The sequence below is a fragment of the Gorilla gorilla genome, chromosome 3, assembly GCF_029281585.2.
Source record: "Gorilla gorilla gorilla isolate KB3781 chromosome 3, NHGRI_mGorGor1-v2.1_pri, whole genome shotgun sequence".
Taxonomy (NCBI): domain Eukaryota; kingdom Metazoa; phylum Chordata; class Mammalia; order Primates; family Hominidae; genus Gorilla; species Gorilla gorilla.
This window is the reverse complement of record NC_073227.2, coordinates 166090969-166109413: the sequence shown is the minus strand read 5'-3', so window position 1 is coordinate 166109413 and position 18445 is coordinate 166090969. Positions and strand designations below refer to the sequence as shown.

At 39.7% G+C, this 18445-nt stretch overlaps 1 long non-coding RNA gene across 6 annotated transcripts in view; it reads left to right on the top strand.

Annotated features, from left to right (window-relative positions):
• The window catches only part of LOC129533256 (uncharacterized), an 81237-nt gene extending 65856 nt beyond the window's left edge, over nucleotides 1-15381 (top strand). Inside the window, exons 9-12 of one of the 6 annotated variants that reach the window (XR_008679341.2) lie at nucleotides 1006-1764; nucleotides 2881-2976; nucleotides 6403-6545; nucleotides 10899-11867. This is a non-coding gene — a long non-coding RNA (uncharacterized lncRNA). Of the gene's footprint in view, nucleotides 1-1005; nucleotides 1765-2880; nucleotides 2977-6384; nucleotides 6546-10898 lie in introns of all 6 variants that reach the window. The other 5 variants (XR_008679343.2, XR_008679334.2, XR_008679342.2 and 2 more) reach the window with 5 other exon arrangements.
• The last annotated feature ends 3064 nt before the right edge of the window (nucleotides 15382-18445 follow it).

Sequence of the window (18445 nt, the reverse complement as noted above, 5' to 3'; positions counted from 1 at the left end):
TATGCATTTGTCCTCAATGCCTGCAATAAATCTCCCAATACCATCTATGGGCTCACAGGAGGCCTTATTCAGTGGCATGGTATTCCTTACAATATGACTTCTGGAAACCATTTTACAAAAAAAAAAAAAAAAGTATGATTGTTCATTGCTCATGGAGTTCACTGGTCTTACTACCTAAATTATCAGCCAGAAGCAGCTGGCCTAGTAGAATGGAAGACTAGCTTACTAAGAAGCCAGTTATGTCATCTGCCAGAAGACAACATTCTATGTTGTAGGGGTGCAGTATAACTCTGATCCAGCTCTCTATTTATGATGTGTTATTTCTCCCATAGCCATAATACATGGGATAGTCCAAGTAATAGAAATGGGAGTGGCCTCTCTCCCTGTTAAGCCTAGCCCTTTCTCAGAGGTTTTGCCTCTCATTCTCACCCTTGGGCTTTGCTAGTTTACAGGACTTAGTTCCCAAAGAGGAATACTGTCACCAGAGAATCCAACACAAGTCCCATCAAATTGGAAGCTGAGACTCACCAACAAGTAGAGAAGGAAGTTGCTGTAGAGACTGGAAAAATTGATCTGATTAACACAAGAAAACTGGGTGGCTGGTGCATGGTGCAGGTAGGGAGGATCATGTCTAGAACCCCAGGGATTCTCTAGGATATCTCATTACTTCTATGTCCAGTGTAAAGCCACCCAATAAAGTCTGAACTTCTATGGACTAAGATCCTTCAGTATAAAGATCTTAGTCACCCAATCAGGTACAGAATCCCAACAAATCCAGGTGCTATATTAGGACAAAGCAATCATGAAATGGGTGGTGGAAGAAGGAAGTAATAAATATCACTCTTGACCCTGTAATCAGTTACAGAAATATGGATCATAGCAGCTATGCACATACACGCAGACAATATTTCATATGTGCCAGTTTTTTTTTCTTTCAGATTTTCTTACCATTATCTTCCCTCTTATGTTGAATGAGAATTGGTAGTGACTAATTTTACAATTTAGTTCACAGGTAACCAGGACCACAAGGAACCACAACAGGGAGGATTACAGGATTGTGTTATCACCTGGAAAATCTTGAGATAGATACAATGGCTGACTTTTCTAGGACCTTGTGTGTCCATTTTCTGGAAAAAAGACAACAGTATCTTTGTTTGCATGATGGATAGTAGACTCATGTTAGGCAGAATCATGGAGTTGCTGTTGTATTGGTATAAGGGTGTTATGGTTTGGCTCTGTGTCCCCACCCAAATCTCACCTTGGATTGTAATAATCCCCATATGTCCTGGGAGGAACCTGGTGAGAGGTAATTGAATCATAGGGGCGGGTTTTCCTCCGCTGTTCTCATGATAGTGAATAAGTCTCATGAGATCTGATGGTTTTATAAAGGGGAGATCCCCTGCACAAGCTCTCTTGCCTGCCACCATGTAAGATGTACCTCTGCTTCCCCTTTGCCTCTGCCATGATTGTGAGGCCTCCCCAGCCATGTGAATGTGTGAGCCCATTAAATTTCTTTCCTTTATAAATTACCCAGTCTCAGGTAAATCTTTATTAGCAGCATGACAACAGACTAATACAAAGAATAAGAATAGATCCTGAATGGCAAAATGGTTAGACTCTCAAATAAATTTTCTGCCTTTTCTGTGCCCCACGCTATCTCAGAGGAAAGTACATTTTCCAGGTTCCTTCTTCCTCTGGCTTCCAGACAGGTTCAGCCAATGGAAAACACTGGTGGAAAATTGAAGTATGGGAGGAAACAAGAAGGTAAATTACTTGTAACTCTGCTAGGGGTGGTGGTAGCTTATTGTGGGGCCAGTCTCTTGGTTGCCTCAATGTCCTATGCTTAAATTTTCAGCTTTTGTTTCTGACCATTAATTCTCTGTATCAAAGCTCCCTCTGGTGAAACATCTTGAGTGGTTTATGCTTTCCTTCCTGGACCTTGAATGAAACTATATGTATATATATATTTCATTATAAACTACTTCAAACTGTTCTGAAAGTAGGTAGGAGTTTTTTAAATTAAAAGATATTGAAATTGTACTTGAAATTTTGTCACAATTATCTCTTTAAAAAGTCAGCTATTAATTTTATAAAATGTAAAAACAAAGCATTTTCCTTATATAAGTGAAAAAGTACTTTAATATAAGATGGTGTTATTATTTACATGAATATTGTTGAGTATTTCTCTTGTAATGCAGCAAAGAAATGACCTTCTAAGTTTAATCTCTTTATTTACACAATGAGTATAGATAGTTTTTTGATAAATAAAACTCTACAAGCCTACCCAAAGAAGTCCATTTTTCAAATTTCATATATGGCCAAGCCTTAAATATATTCTTCTAGGCATTTTATTTTTTCCCTTAAAATTGCATGTGAAGTTGCAAGTAATCCAGATATTACTGATTTGTTTATATTTAACAAGAATTGCTTGCTACAAAATATTTAAAGGCCAAAATGCATTTCAAATATCTTTATTCTTAGAAAACTAAAGTTGAGTACTGCCGATGCTAAATGAAACTTCAACTACACAAGGCTCAAGTCCAACAAACCTAAGAATTTTCAAATTTTCACATGGCCCAAAGCTAAGCAATATTTTCACATCTGACTCTAGATACTAAGCCACCAAAGACAGGAATTTTTTTAAATGGTTAATTCTATTCTTGTTGAAGTTCTTATTTTGTCACAAATTATATTTTAATGCCTTGTGATTTTAACCAGATGGTTTCAAAATTATACCACATTGGAATGCAAGAATGCAGCCAATATATTTGGCCTCTTTATTCTGAAACATTTTTTACTGATCAAGTGAGGTAACTAGTCACCAAATAATACCTATACATTTCCCCTCCCATGTATTCAATTTTATGTGCTGATGTTCAGCCAAAGTTCATTGAAGAATTCAGGAAAGAAGAAAGAAGAATTCATTGAAAGAAGAAAAGAACAGCAGTATGGCAGTGATTAAACACAAGTTTTTGAGTCAGTAATACGTGGGTGTCTCTAGTGTTGTTCCTAGTTGTGTTACATCAGTGCCTTCCTTCATAACATGAGATAATTGTACCTGTCTCATGGAAGTGTAGAGATTAATTGAGAAACCATTTGTAAAGATCTGAGTATACTACTTGGCACACAACGTATGTTCAGTTAGCTACTACTATTTTATACATTTTCCAAACATACTTTTTCCACGTTGGAAAGGCTTTTTATACAAGATGAAAGATGGAGATTATAAAGCATTCCTAAGTATGGCTAGAATTAATGAAAGTTTTGTGGGTTCATCTGTGTATATTTAGTTTTAAATGATTTGTGTTTTGACAGTTAGTACATTTACATGATTCAAAATTCAAAAAGTACTAAAAGGTATACAGTGAAAGGTACACACTAAAAGGACCCGCTCCCCCCTCTGTATGTCAGTCACCCAGTACCACTTCTCATGAGGCAATCAATGCTAGCACTTGCTGATGAATCCATCCAAAGACATGTTATGCATATACCAACAAATAAATATGAATACAACCCCTCTCTTTTACACAAATAGTAGCATACTATTCACTTTGATTTTTAGTACACTCACTATTTTTGCTTCACAGTATGTGTCTTATACATCATTCCATATTGATATGGCTCTGTAGTATTCCTTATTTTATTTAACCTGTCTTTTATTAATAGAAATTTAGGTTGTTTTCAGGCTTTTGCTATTACAAAAATATGTCACAACAAATAACCTATGTGTGCATGCTTTAGCATATATGTACATGCTATAAATATCTGTAGGATAAATTCTGTATATCTGCAGCAGAAATTCCCAGAAGACCTTCTGGGTCATTGGGTATATATAATTGTAATTTTGATGATTATTTGCAAATTATTCCCCATAGAAGTTACATCATTATATATACCAACAAACAATGCATCTGGATAGTTAAAATTCCTTTTTTTTTTTTTTTTTTTGAGACGGAGTCTCACTCTGTCTCCCAGACTGGAGTGCAGTGGCACGATCTCGGCTCACTGCAAGCTCTGCCTCTCAGGTTCACGCCATTCTCCTGCCTCAGCCTCCTGAGTAGCTGGTACTACAGGCGCCCGCCACCATGCCCGGCTAATTTTTTGTATTTTAGTAGAGACGGGGTTTCACCGTGTTAGCCAGGATGGTCTCGATCTCCTGACATCGTGATCCACCCGCCTCGGCCTCCTAAAGTGCTGGAATTACAGGTGTGAGCCACCACGCCCGGCCTAAAATTATTTTTCAAAACTACTAACAGACCAAGGGTTCAGCTAGCTTAACAGTCCACGAGTCTGTCTAGATATACTTTGAGCTTCACATCCTTTTTTTAGTAATAAGCTCCATGCAGGAGGAGATCTCGGAGAGATTTCTTTTTGTATCCATGGCAACACTTACCTACTTAGAAGCCTCAAATTATCGTTCCTAGGTTACAAAAGTAAAAACTCTGGATTAAAACGTTCTGCCCACTCCATGTTTTAAATAGAGAAGAGATAAGAAAAATCTGTGTTGGAAAACAATGGTACACACACTGCTTCAGGTACTTGAGGATTGCTCAATTTAGGCATTTTCCTAGTGCGTATTTGGAATATATTTTTCTGCTTTCTGAGGCTCTCTTCAGTTTTGCTCCCTGGCTTTTGAGAAAGAGACTAATTTGTTTTCTTTACTGGCTGAACATGGAGCAGGTCCAGGGTAGGAGTGGTATGATTATGGGTTTGTCCTTAATTCTTAGCCCCTCCTTTAAGCAGGTAAATGTGCTATATTCTGGTATGGCCCTTACTGACTTAAATGCATTTGAATTTATTTTTGCTGCTAAGACTTAAATTGGAGTGAACAGTATTATCCAAGTACAAAAATGTGTCTACTTGTCAAATTTTTTTTTCATTTAAATAGTAATTAGAAAAAAAAATCAACTGAGCATTTGGAAAATCTCACAGGGAAGAAGTAAACACATGTATAATCCTTAGTGTTATTAGCTGCAGTTACAAAAAAAAAAAAAAAGTCCCCTTAAGATGTCCTGCTTTGAAAACATCAGAGGCATGTACATATATGCTCCTGCCACTTGGAGTCCACATGTAAAAATCTGCCTATTTGCAGAAATGATTCAATTGACTGTTAACCTATTTGTTTGCAACATTGAACAGCCCATTTGTAAATGTGTGCCCATCTCCGGATGAACTGTCTTTTGCACATAGGCCAAGCCATTGGAAGGTATTTAAAACCAAAAGTTTCTGTGGGGGTAGGCTCTCACTACAATCCCCTTCTTTCACAGTGTTGATTTTAAACTCAAATTCAGCATTAAGTGAGGTATGATTTAGTTGGTCCAGTTTTATAATGCTTTTCAGAGTGAAGCATCAAAAAGCATTGTTGTTTCCTTATTGGTACAAAATTAGTCTTTGAATTGTGGATAACTTGTAATTTCAGTTAAAAGAGAAAAATAAAAGCAAAACTAGCCTATTGTATGATAATAAATCAGTTATTTGCCACACATAAGAACAAAAACTTGACTGATGTAACAAATGTTTTTTGCTTTTTATCTATCTTTTTTAACATCATAAATACAGCTACTGAAATATTTTCTGACTGCAAGTAATCGATACAGCACCACTGATCTTTTCAAGTTATATCCAGTTCTCTCCAGGAACTGATATAGAGTTGAAATGAGAACTATAGCAAATGAATTGCGATTACTTTATTTACATGAATAATAGTCTTTAAAAAAAAAAAAAAAGAGCCACAAAAACTCCAGCAAATAAATTTTTAGAACAATTGCTCAAAGTAGCTTAGGAAAAAAAGAAATTAATTGGTTCAACTAGCCAAACATGAAAAGTTTGACTTATGACCTAAAATTTAATAACCTCACCTCCAAAGGCCTGATAATTATTGAAAAAATGCTGCTCTGGCCGGGCGCGGTGGCTCACGCCTGTAATCCCAGCACTTTGGGAGGCCGAGGTGGGCGGATCACGAGCTCAGGAGATCGAAACCATCCTGGCTAACACGGTGAAACCCCGTCTCTACTAAAAATACAAAAAATTAGCCGGGCATAGTGGCGGGCGCCTGTAGTCCCAGCTACTCCTGAGGCAGGAGAATGGCGTGAACCTGGGAGGCGGAGCTTGCAGTGAGCCCAGATCGCGCCACTGCACTCCAGCCTGGGTGACACAGCGAGATTCCATCTCAAAAAAAAAAAAGAAAAAGAAAAAATGCTGCTCTGTGTATCTTTTCTTAATGTACAGTAAGTTTAATTTGATAAAAAAAATTGAAATGTATCAAACAAATTTTTAAAAAAGAATAAGAGAAGGCAATTTGGTCAGAGGATATTAAGACAAGGCTACTTGTATATATGTTTTATTTTATATTTTTCTCAGAAAAATAAAACTAGCTTTAAATAGTCACTGGTTTTATTTCAGGACTATGACTGGAGCTTCTCATCACTGCAATATAGAACAGCATCAAAGGCAAATAAGACCAATAGAATCACATTTCTAATACTGCCCTCGTTTCGTTGTGTGCACACCATCAAACAGGCAGATGAAGAGGATCCTTGTCTTGGGTAGATTCAGTACTTTTTTAAAAAGTCGAACAGTGTTCAATGTTTAGTAATAATATTTTTGTACCCTGGGCTCTACCTAATTATTCTTCCTAAACCAATTTTTATAGGCAAAGGTTGAATTATATACAGTACACCTTCAGGGGTTTTCCTTTCAAAATATAATGTATCTACACTATGGGTGAAGCAGCATAGCATAGTAGATGAACTTAGGAGTCAGTGAAGCCTTGGTTCAAGTTTTGTCAAGTTATTGTAATTTTAGTATTTTCATATTTAAAACAAATAATAAAACTTCCTAGAGTGACAATTAAACAAGATAATATATGAAAAACATAGTTCCTTAAATAAAATGGAGTGTTAACAAATAGAGGCTATTGCTATTACAGTATGCTATCTGAATATTTCTTAGGCACCATATACAGTTGGCCCCCTGTATATCTGCAGGTTCTGCATCTGCAGATTCAACCAACCGTGGGTTGAAAATATGTGCAAAAAACCATTTTAAATAGCAATACACCGATAAAAAAATACAAATAAAAAAACACAACAAATATTTACATGGCATTTACATTGTATTAGGTATTATAAGTAATCTAGAGATGACCAAGTATACCAGAGGATACGCATAGGTTGTAGGCAAATATGACACCATTTCATACAAGGGACTTGAACAGCATGGATTTTGGTATCTGCAGCGATCTTGGAACCAATTCCCCCTTTCCCACTCCCCCACCCCACCCCATGGATACTGAGGGAGGGCTGTCCTGTAATACATATTTAAATAAGACCCCTAAAGGGAAATAACCACATTTGTAACGCTATGGAATTTCCATTCATCAACTAAATAGCAAACGACATGCATGGCACTGTAACAGATGTGCCAATTGCCATCTAATTGGCAATAACAAAATGTATATATGCAAAATACGGCCTTAGATACCGTTAGCTAAAAATGTAAAATTGTGCCATATGGGCGGTTAGGGAAGAAGCACAGTATAAAGTAGCAAATGGTTAGTACATATAAAATATGCTGAAGGAATAAAGAGTGGAAGTGAGAATGCGGTCAAGGGTCCTCAGGAAAGTTAACATTTTAGGATTCTCAATTATAAGTGATAGAAACCTAACACAAAGTAGCTTAGGGGGAAAAATAAATCAGTTGGTACAAGTAACTAAACCGTGGTAAGGGCCAGGGCACATTTGTGCCTGTGATAATACTAAAACCAGGCGCTCTAACGCCAACATTTTTTTTTTTCATTTTCCTCCTACTGTTGCTTTTCTCTATATGTCACCTTCATTTTCTTAGACTGACTTTTTCCACAAGGCTAGGAAATTACTAAGCCAAGGGAAAAGTCAAGCTGGGAACTAGGTCAGACAAACCTGCCTCCCATTTTATTTCTAAATAAGATACCTACAAAGCTACATACCTCCCTCACAATTTGCCCACAAGGAAATTCCTTGTGGGCCTCAAGATCTTTACCCTAAAACAGTTCTGTTGAAGTTCATCCTGATCGCTTATCTTCACAGATGTGAGCAGAAGCTGACATCCCTCTGCTCACCTGAGAGAAATGCATATCTGATGGCTTCCTCTGCCCTAATATTCATGTAAAAATGTGGATTCACTGAGCCAGACTAAATTGTGTACTCAGTAAAAAGCTGATCAAGGACTCAAAAAGAATGTAACCCTTTGTCTCTCACCTACCAGTGTCCTAGAAGCCCCTTGCTTTGAGTTGTCCCGTCTTTCCAGACCGAACCAATGTACATCTTATATGTATTGATTGATGCCTCATGCCTCCCTAAAATGTATAAAAGCAATCTGTACCCTGACTACCTTGGGCACATGTTGTCAGGACCTACTGTGGCTGTGTCATGGGCGTGTCCTTAACCTTGGCAAAATAAACTTTCTAAGTTGATTAAGATCTGTCAGGTACTTTTGGGTTCATATCATGGATAGCAGATTTAGGGAGCAGCCACTACCCACAGAACCGAGATAAGGAAGCCCATTCCGGGCTGACATCCAGACCTCATAGAAACAGCAAGGACTTAGCTCACTGGATGGCAGAGAAGTTTGCAGAGGTGCCATACTGATGAAACTTGCTGTAAATCCACCTAATGAAGTGCTGGGGGAAGCTGTTCATGGAGAAATAACTTGTCGCCAGCACTCCACTGTCAAGTCACCAAAGAGGTCCCATGAAAAGCTGTTCGTAGGGAGGTGCCATATGCTAATAATCACTGGGTGCAACTGGGTGTGGCTGAGTACTGCAGGAGCCTGACAAGAAGAGCACACTGCAATCAGGGAGAGAGAAACTCTTTTCTTCTCCAGCCAGAATCCCCCCAACACCCTCTACTGACAAAGCTTAACATCATGCCAACTGGCAAAGGAGAAAGTCTAGCTTCATTATTATGGTGCAGGCAATGAAGGGTGGATTTGGAGCTAAGAAGCAATAAACTAGTAATTGACACAGATTATTTATGGAATGTTCTTAAATACTCATCTTGAAAAAATACCATCCATCAGCCTTATGCTGCTCTACTTAAACACAACTTAGCCAGAGAAGGAGGAGGGGATATAGTGTCTCAAAAGGCTCTGCAAATTCTGCAGGTGAAAGGAGACTACTTAAAAATTTAAAAAGGCCAGGTGCAGTGGCTCATGCCTGTAATCTCAGCACTTTGGGAGGCCGTGGTGAGCAGATCACCTGAGGTCGGGAGTTTGAGACCAGCCTGACCGACATGCAGAAACCCTGTCTCTAGTAAAAATACAAAATTAGCCAGGTGTGGTGGCGCATACCTGTAATCCCAGCTGCTCTGGAGGCTGAGTCAGGAGAATCGCTTGAACCCAGGAGGTGGAGGCTGCAGTGAGCCGAGATGGCACCATTGCATTCCAGCCTGGGCAACAAGAGCAAAACTCTGTCTCAAAAAAAAAAAAAAATTAAAAGAAAGGGGGCTGGGCGCAGTGGCTCACGCTTGTAATCCCAGCACTTTGGGAGGCTGAGGTGGGCAGATCACCTGAGGTCGGGAGTTCGAGACCAGCCTGACCGACATGGAGAAACCCGGTCTCTACTAAAAATACAAAATTAGCTAGGCGTGGTGGTGCATGCCTGTAATCCCAGCTACTCAGGAGGCTGAGGCAGGAGAATTGCTTGAACCGGAGAGGCGGAGGTTGCAGTGAGCAAAGATCTCGACATTGCACTCAGGCCTGGGCAACAAGAGTGAAACTCTGTCTCAAAAAAAAAAAAAAAAGAAGAAGAAGAAGAAGAAGAAGAAGAAAAGAAAAAAAGAAAGGGTTACATATCTTGCCACTAGAAGAGCTTTTTGGTTCTGGATAGATGACTGAAGATGGAAATTTGGTAGTCTCTCTCTTTTATCTGGGGAGTGGTCTGGAAATATATTAATAGAACTTCTGCTCTTACAAATACAATTGGAATTATACTTTTATAATTTTTATTTCACAAAAATGTGTTACATACTCTAAGAAAAAGAGTCTTCAGTGTTTATTTTATATGGAAATCCATTCATTAAGACAAGAGGCATTATAGGTGGTGGTTAAGCATGTTGAAAAACAAGTGCATAAGTTCAAACTGAGATGAACTTAAAAATTTAACTAGAAAGATGATTTGGGTTGAGTTACCCAAGGAGCAAAACTTACCCATTTTTTCTTCTTTTTTGGTTCAGTCTTTACCCTTTATAAAAGAAGAAGGGAATGTTGCTCCATGTTACAGCTAGCAAAGGGTAGTATTGTATCAGCCACAGTCCAGTCAGGAAGGAAAACAAACAAACAAACAAACAAAAAACAGTGCTAGGTATTTGAACAGGTGAGATTATAGAGAAAGAATTGATTACTCAAGTGCTGTAAGACTGGAAGAACAAAAATGGAGCCCTGGGGTAACCCAGAGAGAACAGCAGAAACAACAACCTTCAGGTCTCGGGAAATAAAAGGGAAGATATTGAGATGACCACTCATCTCCTTGGAGGAAGGGCCTCCTGAACTGGGGATAAGACGTCTGAGAAGTGCATGCTCCCTGGCACCTCTGAGAGGGTAATGAGGCTTCTTCTGGGGGTGAGAGAAAAAGCTAGGCCAACATAAAAACAGCAAAAAGTCAGAAAGAAGTCACTTGTCCTCCCCTTCAACTTTCCAATCTCCCTCCTGTGCCTCTGATTTGCAGAATTTAACAGATTGCCAACTGGCGAAGGAGCTCGGGAAATGTAATTTGCAAAGTCCCAGTCCTGGCATCAGTGAGCAGCTACAAAAGGATCTATTTGGGATCGAGAGACAATAGGTAAATAGTTGTCTCAGTAAGCTCAGGAGCATAACTTACCATTTTTTTGTTCTTTCTTGTTTTTTTTCTTTCCATGTTACAGTAAGGGAAGAAGTCACCACACATCCCAGCTGGAGGAGGGAACATGACTTTGGCTCACTTCAGCACCCTCACCATTGTTCCAGATATCCAAGGCCCTCCTTGGACCTCAACAAGACTTAAGCCGCTGCAGAGACGGTGTAAATGTGGAGTGGCTGGTTGGGGACAGAGTGAAATTTCTGGAATCAGATGGTGATCTGCTGATAAGCTGGGTCTGTGCCAGCCAGCAGAGTCCATGCGTGCAAGAGCCTGGAGTCTCCCCCTGTGAAGGCTTGGGGCTGGTTGGGCAGTAAGCCTCACAGTAATCCTTAGTCCTGTTAGATAGGAGTTCTAAATTTATTTTCAAAGAATTAATATGTCAGTATGTTCAATTCTTTGCCTTCTACTTTTAAACTTAACTTCCTCATAAAGCAACCTTTTTCCATTACCTACTCCACCCTAACTCATTCTGATCACCTGTTCCACCCTAACTCATTCTGACCACCTGCTCCACCCTAACTCATTAGGATTACCTGCTACCTGCTCTGCCCTGACTCCCGCCAAAGCTCTCATCCCATCATTCTCTTTCAATTAGCCAATTGGAATTAGTTTAGCCTGTGTGGTCTAACCCTAGCTAACAGGAGAACCACACAGCAGCTGCAGCCAAGTTCGTCAGGGATAAGAACCCCTTCCCCTCCCTTGTCCACCTGTGCGCTCACCATTGTTCCATCTGTAAGGGCGCACCGTTCTATATAGAAGTAATTTGCCTTGCTGAGAATTAAAAAGAAAATTTTATATTCAAGTGCTATTTCTTTTGCGGTACCGAAACTTTATGTGTAATAGTCCACCTACTCTGCACTTCTTGCGCACCAGGCTCCTACTTTCTGTGACATTTTTTCCTAGGTTTATGTCCCAATCACCAGTTCCTATCATCTCACTTCACATGCTTTCTGCTCTTTTTTTTTTTTTTGTACATAGTCACACACAAATCAAATGACTATTCTTAATTTCTTTCACAATAGATTTTTTTTTTTTTTTTTTTTTGAGACTGACTCTTGCTCTGTCGCCCAGGCTGGAGTGCAGTGGTGTGATCTCCACTGCAACCTCCACCTCCCGGGTTCAAGCAATTTTCTTGCCTCAGCCTCCCAAGTAGCTGGGATTACAGGCATGCGCCACCACTCCTGGCTAATTTTTGTGGTTTTAGTAGAGACGAGGTTTCACCATGTTGCCCAGGCTAGTCTTGAACTCCTGGGCTCAAGCAATCCACCCGCCTCGGCCTCCCAAAGTGCTTGGATTACAAGCGTGCGCCACCGTGCCAGGCCCCACAATAGATCTTGATGGCTCATTAAAACTCGTGCTTAGAGCAATAGTTATAGGCTAGTGGTCAGTCTTTAAACAGGTAAGGGAAATACCTTCATTCCTTTCTCAGGAGTGGCATTAGACATGCCTTTCCTGGAATGTGTTTATTGCAAAGAAAGAGAAAGAAAACATTAAAACAAGAAGTTCATGTCCTGCTACACTTTCTCATTCTACTGGTGTTTTATTTTTTCTTGGTACTTTATTGTCTACTTCTTCATCTTAGATTATCTATGGATAAGATTTTTATAAAAATGGATAATTAGGAGACTGAATGTGCTATTTATAAAGTTACAAGTATTTATCCTAGAAGATAATACCAGATAAGCTTATTATATTACCAAATAATGAGTTTACACATGTTGACTGTTCTTGCTAATTGGGGAAAATGAAACAAACACTTACTGAATTGTTTGGAAACATGGTAGATTTTGGCACAAGAAAATGTGGCTGACTTTATACAACTGAGCCTTGTGGTAGACCCAACAGCAAATACAGGAGTCTCCCTTTATTTGAGGTTTCACTTTCTGCAGTTTCAGTTCCCCATGGTACAGTACAATAAGATATTTTCAAAGAAAGAAAGGGAAATACCACATTCACATAACTTTTATTACAGTATTTTGTTATAATTATTCTACTTTATTTGCCGAGTTTATAAATTAAACTTCATCATAAGTATGCATTAATATGTATAGAAAAAAACAGAACGTATAGGTTTCGGTACTGTCTACAGTTTCAGTCATTCCCCTGGGGGTCTTGAAATGTATCTCCCGCCAGTAAGGGGAGATTACTATAATAAAATGCATTTTTTTAATTTTTAAGTTTATTTGAAATACTTATACTTCTTATTTATTTATGTATTTATATTTTTTGAGACAGAACCTCACTCTATCCCCCAAGCTGGAGTGCAGTGGCATCATATCAGCTCACTGCAACCTCCACCTCCCAGGTTCAAGTAATTCTCATGACTCAGCCTCCCCCATGTAGATGGGATTACAGGCGCCTGCCACCACACCTGGCTAATTTTTGTATTTTTAGTAGAGAAGAGGTTTCGCTATGTCGACCAGGCTGGTCTTGAACTCCTGACCTCAGGTAATCCGCCCGCCTTGGCCTCCCAAAGTGCTAGGATTACACGTGTGAGCCCCACCAGGCCTGGCCCATTTTTATTTATTTTTTATGGCAGCTCTATTGAGGTATAATTGATATCTCACAAAATTCACCTTTTCAAAGTGCACAATTTCATGGTTTTAGCATATTCATAGAGATGCACAACTTTTACCCTGATCTAATTTCAAAATATTTTCACCTGTCCTCAGAAATCTTACCTAATAACAGCCACTCCCCATTCTCCCACTGCTCAACTCCCTCTACTTTCTGTCTCTATGGATTTGCCTTTTCTGGACATTTCATATAAAGGGAATCATGCATGTGGCCTTTTGTGCCAGGCTTGTTTCATTTAGCATATTTTCAAGGTTCACCATTTTGTTGTTGTGTTTGTACTTTCATTTTAATTGTATTATATGGATATACCATATTTGTTTATTCATCCATCAGTTGATGGACATTTGGGTTATCTCTACTTTTCAGCTATTATGAATAATGTTGCTAAGAACATTAGTATACAAGTTTTTATCTGGACACGTTTTTAATTATCTTGAATGTATACCTTGAAGTATAATTGTTCGATCATATGATAATTCTATATTTCAGATTTTAGGAAACTGGCAAACTGGTTTTCCAAAGTGGCTGTACAATCCCTCTAGCAATGTATGAGAGTTTTACAATCCCTCTAGCAATGTATGAGAGTTCCAATTTCTCCACATCCTTACCAAAACTTGCTATTGTCTGTCTTTTTTATTATAGCCATCCTAGCATGTGTGAAGTGGTATCTCATCACGGTGTTGATCTTTATTTCCATGATAAGTAATGAAAAATCTTTTCATGTGCTTATTGGCTATTTTTATATCTTTTTTGGAGAAATGGCTATTCAAATCTACTGCTTATTTTTAATAGGGTTGTCTTTTTATTCAGTTGTAACAGTTCTTTTATATTCTCAATAAAATCCCTTACTAGATATATGATTTATAAATATCTTCTCCCAAGAATTGTCTTTTTATTTTTTTGGAGAGTCTTGCTCTGTCACCCAGGCTGGAGTTCAGTGGCACAATCTCAGCTCACTGGAACCTCTGCCTCCCAGGTTCAAGTGATTCTACTGCCTCAGTCTCCCAAGTAACTGGGATTACAGGCGCACGCCACCACGCTCGGCTATTTTTTTGTATTTTAGTAGAGACAGGGTTTCACCCTGTTGTCCAGCTGGTCTTGAACTCCTGAGCTCGGGCAATCTGCCCACCTCAGCCTCCCAAACTGCTGGGATTACAGGTGTGAGCCACCACGCCTGGTTACTGTAGCTTTGTAATAATTTTGAGATTGAGAAGCATGAATACTATAATTTTGTTCTTCTTTCTCAGGATTGTTTTGACTATTCTGGGTCTCCTTCATTTCCATATAAATTTGAGGATTAGCTTCTCAATTTCTGCCAAGGTAGCTGGGATTTTGGTAGGGATTATGTTGAATTTGTAGATTGATTTTTGTGGTATTACCATCTTAACAATATTAAGTCTTCTGGCCAGGCACAGTGGCTCACGCCTGTAATTCCAGCACTTTGGTAGGCCGAGGTGGCCAGATCACGAGGTCAGGAGTTCTAGACCAACCTGACCAACATAGTGAAACCCCGCCTCTATTAACAATACAAAAATTACCCGGGCATGGTGGTGTGCGCCTGTAATCCCAGCTGCTCAGGAGGCTAAGGCAGGAGAATCGCTTGAACCCAGGAGGTGGAAGTTTCAGTGAGCTGAGATCCTGCCACTGTCCCCCAGCCTGGGTGACAGAGCTAAACTCCATCTCAAAAAAAAAAAAAAAAATTAAGTCTTCTGATCCATGAACACTAATATCTTTCTGTGTTTATATCTCTTTTAATTTCTTTCAACAATGCTTTATACTTTTCAGCATATAATTTTCAAACTTCTTTTGTGAATTTTTTTCTAAGATTTTATTTTTTTGGATGCTATTGTAAATAGAATTTTTTAAATGTCATTTTTGGATTGTTTATTGCTAGTGTGTAGAAATACAATTGGTTTTGGATTGAACATGTATCTTGCAACCTTACTAAACTCATGTATTGATCCTTAGAGTGTTTTGTGGATTCTATTTTATTTTTTCCAGTGTGAAAATGCATCTTTGGTATGTATTTGGTCAAATATGTACTTCTTTCACTTTTAGAAAACTCTTTCTTGGCCGGGCATGGTGCCTCCTGCCTGTAATCCCAGCACTTTGGGAGGCCGAGGCGGGCGGATCGTGAGGGCAGGAGTTCCAGACCAGCCTGAACAACATGGTGAAACACCATCTCTTGGCCAGACACGGTGGCTCACGCCTGTAATCCTAGCACTTTGGGAGGCCAAGGCTGGTGGATCATGAGGTAAGGAGATCGAGACCATCCTGGCTAACATGGTGAAACCCTGTCTCTACTAAAAATACAAAAAATTAGCCGGGCATGGTGGCGAGCGCCTGTAGTCTCAGCTACTTGGGAGGCTGAGGCAGGAGAATGGCGTGAACCTGGGAGGTGGAGCTTGCCGTCAGCAGAGATCGTGCCACTGCACTCCAGCCTGGGCGACAGAGCAAGACTCCATCTCAAAAAAAATAAAAGAAAAAGAAACCCCATCTCTACTAAAAACACAAAAAATTAGCCAGGCATGGTGGAGCACACCTGTAATCCCAGCTACTTGGGAGGCTGAGGAAGGAGAATTACTTGAACCCAGGAGGCAGAGGTTGCAGTCAGCCAAGATCACGCCACTGCACTCCAGCCTGGGTGACAGAGTGAGACTTTACTTCAAAAAATAAATAAATAAAAATAAATAAATAAATAAATAAATAAATAAAAACTCTTTCTCTCCAGCTGAGTTTGGTGGCTCACTCCTGTAACCCCAGCACTTTGGGAGGTCAAGGCAGGTGGATCACTTGAGGTCAGGAGTTCAACACAAGCCTGGTCAACATGGTGAAACTCTGTGTCTACTAAAAACACAAAAGTTAGCCAGGTGTGGCGGCGTGTGGCTGTAGTCTCAGCTTCTCAGGAGGCTGACGCATGAGAATCACTTGAACCCGGATGGCAGAGGTGGCAGTGAGCCAAGATCACGCCACTGCACTCCAGCCTGGGTGACAGAGTGAGACTTCACCTCAAAAAAAAAAAAAAAAAAAAGCAGGGGAAACTAGACTTATTTTGTGGCCCAAACTGAAAAGTCTGTAAACATAAAAATACTCATTGTATTTGTTTTCAAATTTCTGCTTCTGGCCAAGATGTAGTAGTAGAGATCTTATTTACCTTTCCTCCTGAAATGACAAAGAAAAAAGTCAAGAAAATATATGAAAGAATAATTTTCAAGACACTGGATATTAGACAACAAAGGACAGCAATCACAGAGGTAGGAAACAGATGAAGTAAGCCTATAATTACCTCAGCTTATTGCCTTGAGAGAGTTTTCAGTCATGGCACAGGCAGGGGAAATTCAAGTGAAGTGTAGGGACTCCCTGAGTTGAGTAGATGGATCTAAGAGTCTGAGAGAGCAAGGCAACTCCAATTCACTGGACACAGTACAACAGAGAAGAGGGCTGCATAGAGAAATAACTGTGATGATTTGTGGAGAAGTCTTGTAACCAATGCATGCATGGGAGGAAACCACCCAAGGCCAGGGAAACAACTTCCTGAGAAAATTAGAGAAAACAATGCCCAGTATAGAGACAGTGCAAGGAGAGCGCTGATTCCTCCTAGCCACACTGAAAAATCTCATAATTCATGAGACATTGGTTAGAATACTCAGAAAGGTCTTGCCTCAGTAGTGGATATAAATTAACCCTAAGCTAAATGCTGCTCTGGTCCCACCTAACAAATCCTAAAAGCAAGACCCCCAACCAAATTGAATACTCAACCAAAGAAGAAATACAAATGACATACAAGCACATGAAAGGAGGCTCCACATCATTAGTCATTAAGGAAATACAAAGAAAAACTGCAAGGAAATGCCACTGCATACTCATTAGAGTGGTTAATATTTAAACAGTCTGTCACGGCTGTAATCCCAGCACTTTGGGAGGCCGAGGCGGGTGGATCACGAGGTCAGGAGATCGAGACCATCCCGGCTAACATGGTGAAACCCCGTCTGTACTAAAAATACAAAAAAAAAAAAATTGGCCGGGCATGGTGGCGGGTGCCTATATTCCCAGGTACTCAGGAGGCTGAGGCAGGAGAATGGTGTGAACCCAGGAGGCAGAGGTTGCAGTGAGCCGAGATCATGCCACTGTACTCCAGCCTGGGTGACAGAGTAAGACTTCATCTCAAAAAAAAAAAAAAAAAAAAAGGTTGACCATACCAAGTGTTAGAGAGGATGTGAAGGGACTAGAACTCTCATGTACTGTTGGTGTAACCAATGAATATAAAATGGTACAACCCACTTGGAACAGTTTGGTAGTTTTTTTTTTTTGTTAGAAAGTTAAACATTCACTTACCATGTGACATATGACCCAGTCATTACACTCCTAGGTAATTTGCCTGAGAAAAGTGAAGAGTGTATTGTAGCTTTATTTTTAATAGCGCAAACCTGGAAACAACCCAAATATACGACAGCTGAATGGATAAACAATGTGTGGTATGTTCATACAGTGGAATGCTACTCCACCAAAGAAAGAAAAAGAAAAAAACTACTGATACATGAAATGAACAAATCAGTCCCAGAATAATTGTGCTGAGTGAAATAAGTCAGACAAAACAGAGCACATATAGTATAATTCAATTTATATAAAAACTCTAGAAAATACAAACTAATCAGCTGGGCACGGTGACTCACGCCTGTAATCCCAGCACTTCGGGAGGCCGAGGCGGGTGGATCACAAGGTCAGGAGATCGAATCCATCCTGGCTAACACGGTGAAACCCTGTCTCTACTAAAAAATACAAAAAATTAGCTGGGCATGGTAGCAGGCGCCTGTAGTCCCAGCAACTCAGGAGGCTGAGGCAGGAGAATGATGGGAACTTGGGAGGTGGAGCTGCAGTGAGCCGAGATCGCGCCACTGCACTCCAGCCTGGGTGACAGAGTGAGACTCCGTGTCAAAATAAATAAATAAATAAATAAATAAATAAAAGAAAATACAAACTAATCTACAGTAACAA